Source organism: Girardinichthys multiradiatus, chromosome 7, assembly GCF_021462225.1.
Source record: "Girardinichthys multiradiatus isolate DD_20200921_A chromosome 7, DD_fGirMul_XY1, whole genome shotgun sequence".
Classification (NCBI taxonomy): domain Eukaryota; kingdom Metazoa; phylum Chordata; class Actinopteri; order Cyprinodontiformes; family Goodeidae; genus Girardinichthys; species Girardinichthys multiradiatus.
In genome coordinates, this window is record NC_061800.1 from 12,222,073 (window position 1) to 12,237,613 (window position 15,541).

Consider the following 15,541-nt stretch of genomic DNA (forward strand, 5'->3'; position numbering starts at 1 on the left):
GTTTAAAGGTTCTTACTTTGAATAGGTATTTTTAATCTGATAAACGAGGCTCATCAGAACCCACATTCTAATTTATTGAACATGACTGTATGCCTTAAAAGGTAGGGACTTTAGTTTGGTTTCTCCCAGTGTATATCCAAGTTCTGTAAAATGTATAGTTTTCTGTCAAATCACGTTCATGATGCACACACCCAAACTCTATTTCACTTATACAGTAACTTCTGCACAGAACACAGGAAACACGTGAAAATGTATTCACATTAGTGGCTATAATAGGTCTTTGCCACTTACATTACATTATATATTTTTTTCACTAATTCTTATTGCATAATGATAGTTTCTTTGAGGCTTTAATGTCCCTCTGTCTGATTAAAAAGTAATGCAGTTGGCTTCCCCTTGTGCCAAGGAAAAGGCAGGAATTACCTTAAAAAAGGGCAACTCATCCTTTTCACTTTGAGGTATGCCTTATTACTCTTTTTTTTACGTGAGGGACATTAAGTGAGCTCAGTTCATTAGAATAGCTTAGGAAAAGATGTACCCTGTGATTTTCAGTGGTAAACTGGCAATATTAGGCTGAAAGAGCTGCAAAATGTTCTTTTTAAGGGAAGCTGAGTGACTTCAGCTGTCACACAGACAGTCTTTTAGGGAACCTGATGTTGATAATGTATGATGCTTCCCTTGCTGTAAACTTGGCTATATAAAAAAAATTATAAAGATTAAAATAACCTGGCAAAGCCTTGGTTACATATGATAGGAAATTACATTAATCGGTATGCTAATTGGTCAATGGTAACCTACATCGATATATATATATATATATATATATATTTGTTGGATCATGATAATTTAGAACTAGTAAGAAAGAGAGAGAGGCCGGGCAAAAATGAAAAAGAGAGAGGAGAAAAGAATAGAGGAGAGAAAGAAGGATCAAGAGAATACCAGATAACACCCTAGAAGACTGCTTCTACACCTGCAGAAACATATATAACAACAGCAATATTACCGAAACATGCACAGTACTAATGAACGCAAGATATATTTGGTGGTAATTGCGGCTCAATATAGAATGCCTGAGTAAATATTAACACCAGATCAGAGCCACAACCAGGCCAGCGGAGCAACAAAGCACAGCCCACACCCACACCAAGGCGGCCAATAAGCCACACCCAACCCAAAAACGGCAGACCCACATAATGCATAGGTACATGCACCCCCCCGATTAGACAAATGAATCCGAAACCACCAGTGCCAGCCTGTCAGTCATGCAGACCCTGCGACACACCACCCCGCCTAACGCCATGCCCAAGGGAAAGACACCGGCCCAGCAAACCGAATGAGTTCTTGTTAAGGGTTAACTGGCAAAGCACTCCACAAACACATCTGGAAATTTGCCATTTTGGATCAAAGTAAACTTTTCAGAGACAAAAGTTATTGGCTGCAGAATTATTCATTAGTCACTCAAGTCCTGATTCTTAAGTTTTTATAACATTACTCAACAGGTTGTTCTTCCTTACATCTTGTCTTTACCTATACTAATCCAAGAGTGTAGCTAAAGTGTTTCAATTGTTGTTATGTCAACTTTCTGTTTACATAAAAACGGCTCATTCAGCTGTACTGATGAGCTGTAGAATCTTTGCATAATGTTAAATGCACTGAACTGATAACTTGTCTTGATTGTTGTGGATTTTCTTTTACAAATCCTATAGAAAATCCTTAAAAATCTGTCTTTTAGAAGCAAACCTGAATCATTGGTCGACAAATACACAAAAGAGTCATTGAGCTTTTTTTTAAATAAACATAGTTCCTCACAGAAAGAATGTAAGGAAATTGCCTGTTTCTACTTCTGATAAGTAAACATCACCGATTAAATAAAGAAGGAACTTCTATGTTTAAAAATGCAATGGAACAAGCCTGAGGGGAACCACAGGGATCTCTGGTGCCACACATGGACAGAATGATCTATTATTTTGGGAGACCTTTGCAAAGCACTACAATGTGTTATTAGATTTACACTTCATTGTGCAAAGAAAATTTGAAATTCAAGAGGTAGTTCATGCATGTTTATATTAATATCTTGTTTCTGTTATTAGTCACATTTCAGCCAGAGTAATGAAGAAATGAGACTGGGCTTCTGGGTGACAGGATTTGACTGAGACTTGAATAGATCCTTAAATCATATTAGAGACTTGTGCAAAAATGTTATTTTGTAACAGCAATTAAAATTTCATGACATGGACATTTATTAGCTGAACCTGGCTATTTTACTGTCAAGGCTGTGTACATAGAGGCAGAACCAAAGGTACAATATAAATGTTAAGGCCCTTCTCTAATCTCTTTATTCTCAATGCAATCATGATCAAAATGGAGACCAACTTTCTTGACAGCTTGTTTTTGAAACAGGAAAGGTTAAAATACTGTGAAGGTAAAAGTTGCTAAGGCGAATCAACACACTGCATGCATATATAAAAATGCAGTACGATCTCCAGTGCAAAACTTCATAAGTGGGGTTGAGAGGAACAGATACGTTTCAGTTTGGGTTCTCTGCACAGTCTTGCTGATAGGACACCACATCACTTCACTTCCTTTTCCTAAGAAAGCTATCATCACCCTGCTGCCTTTAGCCACTAGACAAAATAGCCCATAAGGCCCAATCATAACAGTGGGCCCTTCAGTCATGACCTGCGCAGTAAAAGAATGACAGAGGGCTGTATTTTCTTGCAGACAGAATTCCCACATGGTTTTCTTCCTTTCTGCATGTTTCCGCCTCTGCGACCGCTCAACGCTGCAGACCCTCTGGTGCATTCATAGGCTCACACAATTAATCACACAGTTTTAACAGCACAGCTAGAGGAGAGGTGAACAAGCAGCAGACCAGGTGACCTTATGTGGCCACTATTTTGACCCTGTCCATCTCTGTAACCCAGTAAATTCACTGCAGGACTTTTTCAGTTAGGATTTGTTCAACTTCTTCTTTTTTCGTGCCTTGTGTGCTCATCAAAAATATATATTCTCAATAAGAACAAGAAGAGAATGTAATGGGATTGTTTGACATGTCTAAACTTGTTTAAGTTGTTCAATTTGAATACAATTTATTTAAAATCTTAAACCAACTTGTTTAATTAATTTTCTTTTTTATATGCTTTAATAAACAACTTCTGCATATCTTTATTTTAGGGTTATTTGTATTTTTTGTAATAGCACAATTATCTGTTAAAAAGATTAGTTTAATTTCTAAACCAGAACATATTAAAGGCATCAAGACATTTTTATGACATAAAAAGTCATGTATTTGATTTAAACTCACATATCACACATGTTTAATATCTTACATGCAAAGCTGTTTTTAATACTCTACATAAAGGTAGACATTAGTCAGTCATAGTCAGTAAGTTGCTATGTGAACTCATTCACATAGCACTTGTGTATGTATATATATATATATATATATATATATATATATATATAGTTGGACCATCGTTTATTTTTCAACAGGACAATGACCCCAAACCCACCTCCAGGCTGTGTAAGGGCTATTTGACCAAGAAGGAGAGTGATGGGGTGCTGCACCAGATGACCTGGCCTCCACAGTCACTGGACCTGAACCCAATCGAGATGGTTTGGGGTGAGCTGGACCGCAGAGTGAAGGCAAAAGGGCCAACAAGTGCTAAGCATCTCTGAGAACTCCTTCAAGACTGTTGGAAAACCATTTCAGGTGACTACCTCTTGAAGCTCATCAACAGAATACCAAGAGTGTGCAGAGCAGTAATCAAAGCAAAAGGTGGCTACTTTGAAGAACCTAGAATATAAGACATTTTCAGTTGTTTCACACTTTTTTGTTCAGTATATAATTCCACATGATATATTTTTTGGACTTTTATGTAACCATATACTAAGATATATATATATATATATATATATATATATATATATATAAATAAAGCAGAACAAGTGCTTTCCTGTTGTATTCAGTGTAGGAAGATGCTTTGGGTTTCAGTTGTTGCCTGCAGGACATAGAGCATACTAGAGTTCTGCTTTCAATGCAGTGCAGTTGTACACAAATATCTAGATATTTAGCTTTGGTATGGACCAATGCCAGATGATAAACCGACCTATAAAGACTGCTGAACATAACCTAAACACTTCAAACCCACTCAGATGTGGCAGCCTTTAGATATAGGGAAGAATTTAAAGCCATAAAAACGTGCATTCAGAGACAGCTAATGAGCAAAACTTATTTTATTATTACTCTTTATATAGACAGAAGTAGTCAGTTAACACTGAATGAGTGTGGATCAGAGGCAAGACAGCCACAGATGACTGACACTAAGGTAAAATTTGGTACTTCATCAATTTCCCTGGCAATTCGGAGTTGCCCGGTGATCTGAACTGGCTACCATGAGTGTCTCCTGATCCTGAACTATATGTTGGACACAGCCTGCAGAGCAACCCTCAAAGACTCCAAGACTCCACCTGTCGCTCGGTTTACTTTCCAACAAATATGACCCACGCCTGTGGAAGCATGTTTGAGACCATGAATGCACCTGGGACAAGATCTTTTGTTGACATTTTCACAATACAAACTGTGAACATCAGCGGCGAAGTTCGGACCATTGATCATACTTTGGGCACCATGACTTACAAATCTGAGCCTAAGTACTTCTACTCCTATGCCTGTCTCTTGGAGTATCTGATCAACATCATCCAGCTTGATGTTTCAGCCTCTTCCATTGCAATCAAAGACAATAGAAGTTTCATAAGAACATTAAGCATGGAGTTCTTCAGTGATGCCACCTACACCCAACTAATGGTCATCCCACAGTTGGGTATTGAAGGCTTTCAAATTGATAGGCCAGTATTATGTTCTGCTAGACTGCTGCTATGCTTCCATCGCCCCACTGCCTACTAATTGCAGGTTCTTCAATATATTTTTCCTCTGCTCCAAAGAACCCTTTAAAATGGTCATTGAGAATGCAGACAGCCAGACTGCCCACTTTAAGTTTTTTGCTCTCTGCTTCATTGAGCAGCAGAATGAGACAGTATCCACCAAGTGCCTCCACTGCTTTACCCATCTGTGTGAGATGAGCGCCTGTGAAACCTTGAAGCGGTCAAACAGGAACAAGAGGAGCACCTTGACACATCTATAGTAGCCCAGGCTTACACCATCACCTCCACAAAGATCATCACAAAAGTGAACACCTTCAAGTCCAATGAGAAGTCCCTTGTTACAGAAGAGAACACCTCAGTTGGACTTGGTGCAGCTGTGTGGGTTCTTACATTTGCTTGCATTATTGTTGTCATTACTGCATCCCTGTTTTACAAAACAGTAACAAAAGAAGGATCAATAATCTCTACAGCAGAACAGCTATGAAATCAAAAACCTTTTCAGGTCTGAACCTACACTACCGGTCAAAAGTTTCAGAACCACTTTCTCATTTATTGGTTTTCTTGTTATTATTTCTATTATTATTATTATGTTCATGACTATGTACATTGTACGTAGATTCTCACCGAAGGCATCAAAACTGTGAATGAACACATGGAATTGTGTAGCAAACCAAAATTTGCTAAAGAACTTTAAATGTTTTATATTTTAGATTTCTTAAAGTAGCCGCTCTTTGCTGTTATGACTGAAATATTAACATCTGGCCGTCTCTCAGTGAACATCTGGGAAGTTCTTTCAAGACTCTTTGAAAAACTATTTCAGGTGACCTCCTCATGAAGATCATGGAGAGGATGCTGAGAGAGCAAAGCAGTAATCAAAGCAAAGGGTGGATATTTGGAAGAATCTAAAATATAAAAATGTTGTTATTTCACACCTTTTGTTTACTACATAATTCCATGTGTGTTCATTCATAGTTTTGTTGCATTTGGTGAGAATCTACAATGTAAATATGAAAATAAAGAGACCCATTAAGTGAGAAAGTATATCTAAATCTTTTGACTGGTAGTGGCTATGTTTTGTTTGATATTGATTTTATATATGAATTTTATAAGCCACGAAAAAACATTGTTTACTAGACCTCCTTTTTTATGCAAAACTTCACCCGTAGGATCTGATAATTATCGTTTTATATTATTATTTTGTACTTAAACCTACTTTATTAACATATTAGTAAAATATCAAAAGCAATAGCATGATAAATAAATACTTTTGAAATTTTAAAAAGTAAACTATTACAGATAACAACATATTATAATAATAAATATATATTTCGTATAATAGTCATGTTTATTGATTAAACTATTTAGAGTATTATAAGGGATTCATATAAGTAACTCCTCCAAATGTAGGCCATGACTTTTCAAAAGCTTCTCCTGATTTGTCAGAGTTTTTTATGTTGTCCTCTCATTTCTTTAGTGAAAACTCCAGAGTTTTCCAAACTTGCCTCCTGCCCCATAAGGCTAATGCACATGTCAGGAAGAGGAAGCTCTCCGACTATTTGAACACACGGGGCAGTATATCTCTGACCCCAGTGGGCCGCAATTGCCCTTACCCTCTGTGATGTACTCCGGAGACATCAGTTGATGAATGGACAGAAGATGCAGAGCCTCTCCCCCTAAAACCCCAGGAAAGTCATCTGACCTTTGATGAAGCATTTCATTTTGAGTCTCTCTGTTGTAGAAGATGTAGTTTCCCATCTCTGGTAACAGTTGGAACAAAATGGATGCCTGATTCATGGATGATTGTCAGTGTTTTGTAAAATAATACCTAACAGTATTATGTTTGTTTGCATTTTTGTGTACATACTGTATGTTTACACATAATCCATTATTATTTTCACAATTCACAAAATTTCAACCATTCCAAGCTTGTGATCTTTACCTGTGACATTTACCTGTAAGTCTGGTAGGAAGGAAGCCATGGAGATGTAAATGATGGGCTTGTAACTACTGTGCAGTCATAAAAAATGGGTACAGTTGAGATGGGGACGATAGATTTTCAGCAGAAACATTTTGCATTGGGTAACAGCTTTTACTGTAAGCATAACCACACATACAAGTTACTTTCGCACACAATACACAATATGCAGGTTATGCACGGGTTTCATACTAACCCCAGTTCTGACCAAATCATTATTTCCTGCAGAGAAAGGTGAAGCTAGGCTTTAACTGTTTCCCAGAGACTTGCAGGATTTGATCTACAACAGAGTAGCACCAACAAGGTTTGGCAGTTAATTCTGAGAGCTGAAGAGGAGAGCAAGAGGAAGACACAGAGCTGCAGAAAGAGGAAAGAACTATATTTTCTGATTGCTCCCCTGCGTATGGGTATTATGTATTCTATGAGATATAATCTCTGAGGGTTTGTTCAGGGGAGTTTAGTTTACTGGGAAGTCAATTTGTCTGCCGACTGTCCCTGTATCCAGCTGGCATGTGCTTGTATGTATGTAACAGATTGAATTTCATTTATTCACAGAATGGAACTTGATCCTGAACTCAGAGGCAGTGCTCCCAAGCAGGCAGAAAAGCTCCCTGGGTGAGTTGGATATCAAAGAAGAAGGTTTCTTGTCTAAGTTAGCTTGAAGAAAAGTATGATGGAAGAAGAAAATAATTTAACAAAACTTATTGTTCATTCTAAGGGGAAAAAAACAAAGTTTATGTCTGCTGAGCGGTATGTTTCTAAGCTCAGTTGTCCTTTTATTCGCAAACACTGAACATCTGAGCTCACAAGTGACCTTCAAATTTGAATATACAGTTAAGAAAAAAAAGTATTTACAACCCTCACAGATTCTGTCTGTTTTTGCCACGCTGATATTATTGAAATCACAGAACACATTTTTATTTCCAAGATTTAGGGTAGCAGTACATTTCTTCTTTAGGGTCAAATAAAGTGAGTTGTCCACATCAAACAAAGCAGATGCAGACCATCACAACACCACCACCATGCCTAACTGTCAGTATGATGTTCTTTTTATGAAATGCTGTTTTAGTTACACTTTGTCTTGCAGATCAACAACAGTTTTCACCTGGGAACTCTCCAACTGATGTCATTTTTGTTCAGTCTCCATGTTATTGTTGAATCACGAACACTGAGCTTAACTCAGGCAAGTGAAGCTGTGGTGCTTCAGGTGTTCATGATCTTCAGTGCACTTTAGGTAGGATCACCACGGTTTCATGTTTTCCCCATTTATGAATAATGGCTCTCAGTGTGGTTCACCGGAGCCCCAGAACCTTAGAAATAGTTTTATAACATTTTCCACACTGACAGAATCAATTAAATTAAATTAAATCTTTAGATCATAGTTTGTGGGATCTTATAGCCCACTTCAGGCAAGTTCTATTCAGCTGATTTTACAGGTCAGACAGTATCAGCCTAATGCAACTATTGATGATACACCAAAGAAATGTGGTTAATCGCAGTTAATTCATGAGTTAACAAGTAGGGAAATTATATTGATGCACAAGGCCAGGTTGGTTTGGATATCTTATTTTTCTTAATCAATAAAATAAAATCAAAAATATATTTTTCATTTACTCAATCTAAATACTCTTAGTGGTAAAAACAAAATTAAAATGACAACTATAAGGGTGGGCTGTACGGTGGCGCAGTTGGTGGCACTATTGCCTTGCAGCAAGAAGGCCCTGGGTTCCTCCCACAGTCACAATGACAACTGATTTTATTGGTATATGAACTCAAGAAGACACTAACCCTAACAACAAAAAAGGATCTGAGACTACACAAGCCAATGCTGTCAGAGTTCGGGAGGATGGCCGTGAGGCAGAGAACACCCAGGACAGGGCTTTAGAGGCCAACATGGAGGCTGTGGTTGCCAGTGAACAGTGACACGATAACACGGGAGCTGGAACTTGAGGTAGAGGCAGGAGGTAGGTCGCCCCCGACCCTCTTGTCGATGGCAGGAACGGGAACTTGGGACGGATCTTCCTGGGTCCGCTTGAAAACTTGAGATTGAATCCCCTGGATCCCCTTGGAGAAATCAGGATCTTTGGGTGGACCCTACTGGGCCTCCACGGAGAACTCTGGAAGATGACATGGACCCTTCTGGGCTGCCTTGAAGAACTTAAACAGAAAATCCACGCTATTGTTGTCATGATTTGTGGGTGTTTTTGGGTTCTTCTTCTTATTATTATTATTCTTGATAGGTTTTGAATCATGCTTCTGTTTATAATTTTCCTGGTCATGCTTTAGTTTTTGTCTTCTAGTTCTGTCACGGTTTGTGTAGCGGAGGACCCCGGATTGCAGACAAGCAGACAGCATGATGGTAAGTAAACATTCAATCTTGGAAAAAACAAAAATTCACTCACTAGAGGAGGCAGGAACAAACAGTGAACAGGCAGGCGAGACAGGTATGGCATGATCCTTAATGTTTCCGCAAGAAATGAACTGAACAGATGTGTATATATGTAGCAAGAGCCAGGTGAAATGAGGAGACCGAATGCTAGGTGCAGGTGAACCGAATGAAGATGACTGAAGACGAGAGAACAAAACGTGGCTGGAGCAAAACAGAGACTCTTGAATACAAGCTTAAACGCAACTAGTAAACCATGAAACTAAAGCATAACCCGATCCAAAAAAGCTAACTTGACAAAACATGAACTAGAAGATAAAAACTAAAACATGACCAGGAAAATAACAGAAGCATGATTCAAAACCTATCAAGAATAATAATAATAATAAGAAGAACCCCAAAGCACCCACAAATCATGATAGAACCCCCCCTCAAGGCCGGATACCAGACGCACACAAGAGTCCAGACAAAAACCAGAAACAACCCAAACAGGGCGGGCGGAGGGGGTCTTGGCAGGAGGGCCAGAGACAAAAACCAAAACACAAAGTTCTGGCAGGCGACCAGGATGTTGCTCTGCGCAGGCCCAAAGTTCAGGTGGGCGCCAGGACCTGCAACACAGAGTCCAGGGCGGTTGGCGGCGAAGGCGTAGAGGCCGAAAGAGGCGTAGAGACCGTGAAGGCCGGCGGCAAAGGCGAAAACAAGGAAGCCACCAGAGACATAGAGACCGTGGAAGCCAGCAACAGCGGCGAAGGCGAAGACAAGGAGGCCAGCAGGGACGTAGAGACCTTGGTGGCTGGAGACGGCAGGGAAGGCGAAGACAAGGAGGCCAGCAGGGACATAGAGACCTTGGCGGCCAGCGACGAAGGAACTGACGGTCTGGAGGTCGGCCGAGCAGAGTAGAGGACCCTTGGTCTGGAGGTCGGCCAAACAGAGTAGAGGACCCTCGGGACGGCAGATCAGGAGGTCGACCATTGAGCGTAGAGGACCCTCCAGAAACTCGGTGGAACTCCGGAGGCTTGGAGTCAGGCTTGGACTTCACGATGCCTGGCGATCCCTCAGAGGCTGAAGCGGTGCCTGGCGATCCCCCAGAGACAGGAACAGAGCCCGGCGAACCCTTGGAGGCCAGAACGAGGACGAGATGCTCCTTGAACCCCTCAGAAACAAGATCCGGCGGCGGTTCATCCTCGAACCCCTCGTCTCTGGTTTCAGAGGCCAGGATGAAGAGTAACCTCTCCTTGAACCCCTGGAAGGTCTTCAGACCAGGAGCAGGAGCTAAGGGGTCGCCTAGACCCTCAGTGGTGTGGGCAGGAGCAAAAGGGTCGCCCAGACCCTCAGTGGCGTGGGCAGCAGCTAAGGGGTTGCCCAGACCCTCAGTGGTGTGGGCTGGAGCTGAGGCATCGCTGAGACCCTTAGTGGCTTGAGCAGAGGCTGAGGCGTCGCCGGGACCCTCAGTGGCTTGAGCAGGGGCTGAGGCGTCGCCGGGACCCTTAGTGGCTTGAGCAGGGGCCGAGGCGTCGACGGGACCCTCAGTGGCGTGGGCAGCAGCTGAGGCGTTGCCGGGATCCCCAATGACTTGAGCCAAGGCGTCGCCGGGACCCCCAATGACTTGAGGGTCTCTGCAATGCCTCAGCTTCTGCTCCTGGTCTCAAGGTCAGGAGACTGGTCCTCGTCCTAATTTCTGAAACCCAAGATGAGGGGTTTAAGGACAAATCGCCACCAGATCCTGTTCCTGAGCGGTTCGAGAAGGAACTCGACTTCGCCTTGGCCTCTGAACCCAGAGATGAGGGGTTCAAGGAGGAAGCGCCGCCGGATCCTGTTTCTGAGCGGTTCAAGGAGCAGCTTGTCCTCGTTCTGGCCTCCGAGGGTCCCCCGGACTCTGCGTCTGCCTCCTAGGATCCCCCAGACTCTGCACCTGCCCCCAAGGGTCCTGTCGGCGCTGCATCTGCCTCCGAGGGTCCCATTGGCACTGCATCTGCCGCCGAGGGTCCCGCAGGCTCTGTCTCTGAGGGATCGCCAGACACCGTGAAGGCCAAGCCTGACTCCGAGCCTGACTCCAAGCCTCCGGAGTTCCACCGAGTTCCTGGAGGGTCCTCTATGCTCCATGGTCGACCTCCTGATCTGCCGTCCCGAGGGTCCTCTACTCTGCTCGGCCAACCTCCAGACTGAGGGTCCTCTACTCTGCTTGGCCAACCTCCAGACTGAGGGTCCTCTACTCTGCTCGGCCGACTTCCAAACCGTCAGTTCCTTCATCGCCAGCCTCCTACACTCCTGTTCAGTCACCACAGGATTCCTGACCAACCTGCAGCCTCCACGGTCTCTACGTCACTGCTTACCTCCTTGTCTTTGCCTTCGCCCCTGTCACCGGCCGCCAAGGTCTCTACATCTCTGTCAGCCTCCACGTCTCTGCCGCCGGCCACCAAGGTCTCTATGTCTCTGTCAGCCTCCACGTCTCTGCCGCAGACTGCCAATGTCTCCACATCTCTGACGTTCTACAGGACCTCGTGCTCGCCTTCATCGTCACTGCTGGTCTCCACGTCTTCGCTGACATGGCTGGCCACCCCGGTTCTTGAACAGTGGGTTCTTGATTCCTTATGAAACTTCGTGCCTGCACGGGGCGACGTCCTTTTCGCCCGCCTGAACTTTGTGCCTGCTCAGGACGACCTCCTGGTGGCCTGCCTGAAGTTTGTTTTGGTTTTTGTTTCTGGCCCTCCTGCTGAGACCCCCTCCGCCTGCCCTGTTCGGGTTGTTTTCGGTTTTTGTCTGAACTCTTGTGGGCGTGATTTGTGGGTGTTTTTGGGTTCTTCTTATTATTATTCTTGATAGGTTTTGAATCATGCTTCTGTTTATTATTTTCCAGGTCAGGCTTTAGTTTTTTGTCTTCTAGTTCATGTTTTGTCAAGTTAGGTTTTTTGGATCTGGTTATGCTTTAGTTTAATTGTTTACTAGTTGTGTTTCTATTAGTTTGTATTCAAGAATGTTTTGTTCCAGCCACGTTTTGTTCTCTCCTGTCTGTCAATTAACTTTATTCGGTTCACCTGCACCTAGCATTTAGTCTCCTCGTATCACCTGGTTCTTGCTCCATATATATACCTCTGTTCTGTTCATTCCTCGCGAAAACATTAAGGATCATGCCATGCCTGCCTTGCCTGCCTGTTCATTGTTTTGTTCCTGTCTCCTCTAGTGAGTGAGTTTTTGTTTTTCTGAGATTAAATCTTTTACTTACCGTCATGCTGCCTGCTTGTCTGCATTCCGTGGTCCTCCGCTTCACAAATCCTGACAATTGTGAATATCCGCAAACAGTCTAGCTAGGAGTTACCTTAAATTCCACTAGTCACTTAGCAGTTAATGGAAGCTGCGAGCAGTGGACAACTCATGTTCATTTCTTCTGCATGCAGTGAAGACAAAAACATTTTTTAAAAGCTTTCCTTTTACACCTATATGTTCTAATTTATAGCTACTTTAAACACTTAGTGCTCTTTGGTGGCTGAAGTATTCCTCTTTATCTGAGTGTCTTAGATGCTGTGTTCAAAACATGATGCTTTCATTATCACTCTTATTCAATAATTTCATTTTAAAATAGTTTCACCCACTATACATTTTTTTATTACGCTAATCATTAAAATAGCTGTAATTGTTTCATATCTACAGGGGATGAAAGGTTCAATGCTCCATCCAAAATAGGTGCCCTTGTGAAGTCAAATAATATTAAATTTATCAGAACGTAGGTCAGACTGTCCTGCTTTCGGAGCCTCTTCATGCATCCAGCATGCTAAGGTGAGTAAATCTTTACAGAGCCTCTGCATTGTATAACTTAACATTAAATAATGTTATTGTCTCATGCTATTAGTTGAATGGTAGAGCTATGACATTTGAGTGGCCCTTGTATGTATATGGTGTATGTTAGTTGTCACACGCGTGTCACCCTACATTGTATATTGTCTGAGAAGCATTAAGTTGATTAATTTAATTTTGTGACACCAGCTAGCTGCTACCTATATTATACACTACAGTGTGCAAATATTGTTTTCTTTTTTGAAATATTGAGGGGGAAAGAATAACATCTTTAAAGCTAAAGCTACATAAAACATTTAATGAATTCATAAATCCCCAGCTTTTTAAAATGTTTCATTACAGGGGCTACTTTTTATCAAAATTGCACATCCTATGATGGCCTCACTTAGCCAATATAATGACTGGTCTTGAGCAGAGGTAGGTTGCTGAGCCACTGCTAAACATATTATATGAGTTTATGACTAAACAGCAGGAGGTATACAGACTAGATGGTAGAGGAAACTGGAGGAGGAATACCTGCTGAGGTCTGTCCTCCTGTGTTTAAGAAGCTGTTGATATATGAGAATGCGTTTACATGTGTTTATATGTGCACCAGAAGCATACACAGTCCAATGCAATTTTACAAACTACAGTGATAATCTTTGTTAATTTGGTGCAAATAAAGCTATCATTCAGGCATCGCTTGGTTTACACATGAGGTCCAACTCTCAAAAAACATTTGCAGTGGGTAGAAAAACAGCTCTAAACAGACATGCTCTTCCATAGATCCATAAATCTGCCTGTCCCAGCAGCAAGAGATGAAACTGCCTCCTATGGAGCTGGCATGAGCAGACAGTGGAAGTTTCATATATCATATCAGCAGCACATGGAAGTTCTCCAGTTCTTGCTTAAATCAGGCCACCTTACAGCTCACTTTGTGAATGAGGCTTCACTTTACTGTCCTTCAGATATACTCCGTCTTTCTGGACTTTTGTCCGAACCAAAGAAGTCACAAAACATCCCAATCCAGGACAAAACAAGAACAAACATATTAGAATTAGCTGAAAATATGAGTTAAATCAAAGTTGCAGATCTGTTATTGAATACCTATGTGACAATAGATGTTTAAAACATGCTAAAAAATTGTTTTTTATATGTTATATGTTTTATATGTTACACAAGAACATCTTTAAACAGCTTTTTAGATTGTTTCAGGTCTTAAATCAGTTACAGGGATCTGACAAAACACAAAATGGGAACATAATTTCTGTTAGTTTAACAGTAAATATGCCAAGTCATCATTTAGATTGAGAAGTATTCGAATGTAACCTAAAGGTTTAAAAGACACTAATGGTGAAAGTAAAAGTTTAGAGGGATGTGTTATATGCAACAATAAGCTTTGGATTTGAATCCTAAAAAAGGTTTTAATTTTCCTACTTTTTGGAGGTCAACAGGTCAGTTTCTGATTCTGAAATCTTTCCCTTTTGGGTTTCCCCTACAGCAGTATTGTGTGTTTGTGTGTAGATTGCCGTATACAACATTACTTCTCAAATGTTGGTTCAAAGCTGAGAAAGTTCTGTACTTGACAGGTTCACAAATATTCAGCTAGTGGTTACATGTTATTTTTGTCATGTTTGTTTGTGAGGCATTTGTGCAGGCAACAACCACAGATAACTGAGGATGGTTTACATGGTTTCACATAAACTGAGAGAAAGCGAATGCTTTTTCCAGGTTTGGGAACGGTGCCAGGCCAGCACTGAGGAGGAGAGATAGGTGGTTATTGTTTGAAGGACTGAAAGAAGGACTGAAAGGAAGCTGGAATCTTAGCATTAGAGGGTGGACAGGCAGGTGAGTAACGATGTCAGAGTTGGAAGAAGTCCAGGCAATGGATCCCAGGAGGAGTAGCCAGGGATTGGTGTGGAGATTCTTCAGAGGGAATTCTGAGGTGAGTTTGCCAGCGAACTCCGGAAAACGAGGAGGCAGAGAACTGGAAACCAAAGGAAGGACCATGGACTGGTTTCTTCTTGAAGGAGGACACAAGAGGTAAAAGTGATTAACACCCTGACAGTAAAAACAATCTGCCTAAGGGGACCTGCTCCTCTTTAAGCTCCTCCTGAATGGTCTTGACAAGCTCCTGCTGCGAGAATACACCTGCTGGTCACACCCTGCAATCAGAGAGGTGAGGCACAAACACACTTACACAAACACGCAAAAAGGTATGACCGCATGGTGGGAAACAGAAAGATGCGACAATAACTGAAAAAACCTGGGGATATTAAGTAAAGTGATTAATGAAACAATAAACAGATGAGCCTGTTGCCTGTTTAACTGATTGTGAAACAGTTTTAGGGGAGAATAATCTGAGGCACTGAGGGAAAATGATACAGAAAGTATGTAACTACAGAGGAACAATAGAATACTAACTGCGTGATCGCAGACTGGTGAGTATTAACAGATCATGGCTAAATACAAATGCAACCAAAAGCATAAAAACAAATGTATAAGATCAAAGTGACAAAACTAAC

General features: G+C 41.6%; 1 pseudogene; it reads left to right on the forward strand.

The window, feature by feature from the left end:
- The first annotated feature begins 4,220 nt into the window (after positions 1–4,220).
- LOC124871409 lies at positions 4,221–5,368 on the forward strand (annotated as a pseudogene).
- The last annotated feature ends 10,173 nt before the right edge of the window (positions 5,369–15,541 follow it).